This window comes from Bidens hawaiensis, unplaced genomic scaffold (genome assembly GCF_021521415.1).
Source record: "Bidens hawaiensis isolate Kalapana, Puna unplaced genomic scaffold, B.hawaiensis_p1.1 tig00024848_1, whole genome shotgun sequence".
Taxonomy (NCBI): domain Eukaryota; kingdom Viridiplantae; phylum Streptophyta; class Magnoliopsida; order Asterales; family Asteraceae; genus Bidens; species Bidens hawaiensis.
Window position 1 is genome coordinate 39,101 of NW_027493943.1, and position 5,588 is coordinate 44,688.

Here is a 5,588-nt window from a genome sequence, read left to right on the forward strand (position 1 = left end):
AACCAAAGATTAAAAACACATAACTTTCATTTATAGTTTTTACATTAAAAATACAAACATTAAATCGTTATCGCATATTCGTAACTCAAAAATACAAACATTAAATCATTAACACTGAAGAAATCTCTGCCAAGAACTGTTGTTCATGATTTAACTCAAAAATACAAACATTAAATCGTGAACTAGCAGATGCTCCTGTTGTTCCCAATCGCAGTTTGTTCATGATTTACCTCCATGTTTGCTGTTTCTTTAACTAAATTAGAAAAATCCAAATCAACAAGTAAATAAGAGCACATATTAGGAAAAAGAATGCTTAGACACGATTACATGAACAACTTGCTGTTTCTTACTCATGATTTGCCTCCATGTTTGCTGTTTCTTTAACTAATTTTCTTCGCTACCCGATCCCGAGCTATTTCTTAGGTAATCGTCGTACGCGGCTTCTTCATCGGTCATTGGTTGAGTGTGTCCTTCATTGACCTCGTCTTCATACAAGCCCGCTTCATACTCCATTTCCCCCTCGAGTGAGCGTTGATGTTGTGCCCTATCTAAAGAGTCCAAGTAATCCTTGTAGCAAATCGACATCTCTATAGCTGGTGCAGTGAGTCGAGTCCTCCTAATCGATATAACCCTGCCAGAAACAGAAAAAGCAGACTCCGAAGCTACCGTGGAAGCTTGGACCGTTAGTAAATCTTTGGCCATGGCGACGAGGATCGGAAACTCATCCTCCTTACCTCTCCACCAAGCCAGCAAATCAAGACTTCTAAATTCATCCGGAGTCATGTGTTTCACAAAGTTGGTACCACCATACCTTCCAAGTTCACTGCTTGGGGTGTTTACCTTTTGACGTTTACCGGCGTCTTCCCAAATCATGTAGTACATCCCCATTTCAAGGTCGGTTTGGGATTGGGATTGGGCAACAGCTCTTAACGAGTCATGAATTTGGGAAGACGACCCGTATTTTGTAAGGTAGACATCATACATGTTTGACAAGGTGGTGTTGAAAGCATTCTTTAAAGTTTGGCTATAATAGGGGTTTTGATCGTCGTTTAACCCTAGCTCATCACAAATTTTTTCTATTAAAGCTTCAACACCACCAACATTGATGCAAGGGTTTAACGCAGCAGCACATGTCAAAACAGCGGGTAGTTCTTGAAAATATTTTCTAAATTTTTCTTTCATTTTTACACCCATATCAAAATAAGGTGCACCCCTACAATGAAGTTCACTCAACTTTGTGCACATGACAGCAATTTTTGGTAAAGCAATGGGGCTTGTTGGATAGTAAACCCCGGATAAACTAGTTGTGCAAGATTTAAAAATTTGAAGGACCTCCGTAACGATCTCAATCAATAACCAGTTTCTAGGATCGTACGGTGCACATTTACCCCTACTTGACAAAATTTGATGAAACGCAATTAATGATTCTTTTTGTTGGATGGCTTTCTCAAACATATTACAAGTCGAGTTCCATCTTGTTGGACAATCCCAATTTGGCCCCAACCATTGACAATTAGCTTCTACACAAAATTTTTTGTATCTTGAAAATGTTTTATTGTTGCTAAAAACATCTCGTAACATTCTTTTAAAATTGTTTCTTTGCGTTTCGATCACGTTTAACCCATCTTGCACGGCCAAGTTGATAATATGTGCAATGCATCGGCTATGAAAAAACGCTCCATCACAAATAGGTTTATACTTTAATTTTAAATGGCCAACCGCGGCCGTATTGTTGGACGCGTTATCAAACGAAATTGAAAAGATTTTATGTTCAATCTTGTATTGTCGAATGACTTTATCCAAGATTTGAAAAATATTTCTACCCGTGTGCGGGTAATCAAACAATTGAAACGCAACGGTTCGTTTCATCATTTGCCACGACTCGGGGTCAACCCAATGAGCCGTCACACAAATGTATGAGTCGGGCGAACCATGAGGTACCGACCACACATCCGTTGTTAAGTTTACACCAGTTTGTAAGTTTGAAAAGTATGAAATTAGTTCGGATTTAGCGTTTTTCCATGCTTTAAGACAATCTCTTCTAAGGGTCGAACGACTTACGTGTTGGTAGCGTGGTTGAACATAGTTTTGCATCATCTCCGTGAATTGAGGGTTGTCGAAGTGGTTGAAAGGAAGTGTTTGTTGAATCACAAAGTTTGAAAACTGTTGACGTACCGCTTCAACGTCGTACGTAAACACCGCTCCTTGATTCGTCATCTCCGGCTGCGAACTACTTCCCGATTCGTCCTTCAAGGCCTTGCAAAAGGGCCTTTGTACATGCGCTTTTAAAGTGGAGTTTGCATATTTGCCATAAAACTTCAAACAATGTTTGCATCGAGCTTTTTGGCTACCGTTAGACATTTCGCATAGGTCGAAATGTTGCCAAACATCATGGTTTCGTTTCGTGGGGATGACCCGAACGACCGTTTCTCCCGTGTTCGAGGCACCCATGTTGACGGATGAAGCAGCACTTTGGGAGGCCATGATAATCGACTACGAAATAAGAGTGGTATACTCGAATATGAAATAAACGACTACGAAATAAGAGCGTATGGAGTGGTAATGTGGTATAATTGAGCGTGAGATAACAAAATAATCGCGTATGAAATAAACGTTTAGAGCGTTTGGAGTTGTATAATCGAGTGTGATCTAACCAATACCCAACCTAAACTATATATAGATGTTTGTGGGGGTAAAATGGTAAAAAAAAAAAACGGTCCAAAAACAAAAAAAACGGGCATATAGCCGTTATAAACCGGTTTTTTTATAAACCGGTTAACCGGTTTTTCCATAACCGGTTAATAAAAAAAACCGGTTTTTCCATTAACCGGTTCGTTAACCGGTTTTGGATCTAGAACTTGTAACCGAAAGACGAACCGGCCGTTTCTAAACCGGTCAAACCGGTTTTTAAAAAACCGGTTTTCGTAAAAACCGGTTTCCGGTTTAAACCGGTAAACCGGTTCCCCAACCGGTTTTTTTGGCCATCTCTAGTTGGGGAGACACAATAAAATGTTGCAGGGGGGAAACGTTTATCTTCATTTTAGTATAATAAATATTTTTGGAATAATACTAATATCAGTTTTAGTCTATTCATATATCTATTTTACTTATTTAATTCTTCAAAGTTTCAATACATATTAATTAGTCCATCAACATGAATGATAATATATATAAAAAGAAAATGTATTATTTATGACGTCATCCGGGTCGTGTCCGGTCCGACCTTCCAGGTCGGTCCGACCTGTGACCCAGTATGTCGTTCGGGTCTGAAAACATTGTATGTAAGGATCCAAACAAACGTACACGACAGCCTGAGGGCCAACGATTACTTTTGTTCATAATGTTTTAGAGATACGTGATCTCATGTAATCAATTTATTTGACTCGATTAATACAAGTTTATAAAAGTTGGGGCGTATTCACCTTTGAAAATGATCAGCATCACTCCACTGATCGAATTGTCTTTCTTTAGCTATCTCGGACCTATAGTACAAGTATAACATTTTGTTATTACTCTTTAATCTGGCTTAAGACCTTTAGTCTATTTTGTATAATCTTTACCTCGATTATATTTCATTTTTAAACCTTTAGTTTAATATATACTTTCTTTGTTTTATAAGTTTAAACTTTTAGTTTTACTTGTTTATTTTTCTAACACTACGTTTCTTTTTCTCGAAGAAACGTATTCCTTATTTTATTTACATATTATTTAAATAACAACTTAAATAATATTATAAACAAAGAATTTCTTATTATTCATACTTCTTATTTATATTTCTTTGTTATACTTTCTTTTTGTTTATTTTCGAGGTATCGAGTATACCCTCGACTATGGTTTAAGCCTTTAATATTATATTAATATTTTATTTGGGCATTACCCTACTTTGTCCGGCTTATTATTTTCTAAATCCTCGGGCAGCACTTCGACGCTTGCACGTTTATTGAGAATTTTGATTAACACTCCCTTGGCTCGCAAATCGAGGTTCACCGGGCTTCAAAACTTGTCGGAACGCACTTCGAGGCAGGGCGTCGGGTCATCTAGGGATGGCACGTATTTCAATGCATCATCGTCGATTTATGGTGTAACATTCGTTGCTTTTCAAATCCGAAACCCGACCCGTTTATTTTATTTTATTTTTTTTCTTTTGCCCTCATTTACTATTCGAACGCTCGTTACTAATTCCCGCCTTCGTTTATGTAACCTTTCGAGTTTTCAACTCTTTCATTTGTAACCGCTACCCGACCCATTTACGGGTCCGGGCTCTATAAATAATAAAATCCGCACTTATCGAGTTACAATTTCTATATTATTCATTTATCGCAACACTTATTTAATTTTTGACTTTTTTAACCCAAAACATAAAGTTCTATCTATTTCTATATCCATCTCCAAACTTGAGGGACCTGCTTGTAAAGTCTGTTATAATCCATATTTCAAGATGGATAATCCATCCCCAAACCCGACCCATATTCAATTTCGTGAACCCGCATATCAATCAAGCAACTTATTAGCTGGCATGAATCGTTTTTAACCAACTTTTGATTTGAGAAATCAATTTCGTGCATGATTCACGGCATCACCATTAATGTAATTGAACTAATTATAACCTGTTAACTCGTTCTTCCTTGTTTAGACCTAGCCGACGCATAATAACAGCCAATGATTGTAACTTCACGGAAAATTCGAGCCAAAAATGTTAAACTTTTAAAGTCAAGGGACCAATTCTGCCAAATTCCAAAACTCCAAGATTAAAAGTGAAATTTCTTTTTTCTGTCCTCTTGCAATACGCGACGGGACAAAGGATGAGTCTGTCGCGTATCGCGACAGGCTTGGTCAATTCGTTCTAGAAGGGTCAACAGCGATACGCGATCGCTGTTGAGCCTACGTCATCGCGTGCCGCGATGACGTGGCCTGACACCTCTGGCACAAGACTGCCACGTGTCCACACGTGGCACCCCTTCCGCTACGTGTCCCGACATGTGGCCATACGTGGCACATCGTTCGCGTGTCAACACGTGGCACACCATCTGCCACGTGGCGACACGTGGCAGATCTATATGGTGACGGTGCAATGCTACGTCGCGATACGCGACGGGTGCCAAGAAGGCCGTCGCGTACCGCGACGGGTTCCAGAAATTGCCAATAAATAGCAAGTCCGAGGTTTCATATTTTCACACCAAAACTCAGCATACAATCATCTCTCTAAACCCCGAGAACCTGACCCTCGATCCACCTCGAAGTTCGTGTCATAATTCCTCGTTAAGCGTGCCTAATTCCTCGTTATCCGTGCTATCATTTCCTCAAAGTTCGTGCCACATTCCACTAACGTATCGACCAAGAAGGTTTTTGTAAATCTCGACATCAAGATGGTGATGAGTCTCGAAAGGCGTGCCGACGAGTATTAAAGTGTTTGGTGTTACTCGTTTGGCGAGCATAAGGAAGGGTGGAACAAGAAGATAAAGAAGGAGACGACATTGGAGTGCTGCTCGAGTAATTAGAGTTTCTATACGCCGACAAAGGTAGGCGTAACACCAATGAAAATAATAATAAAATATTAACCTTAAGTCTAGGTTATACTCGATACCTCG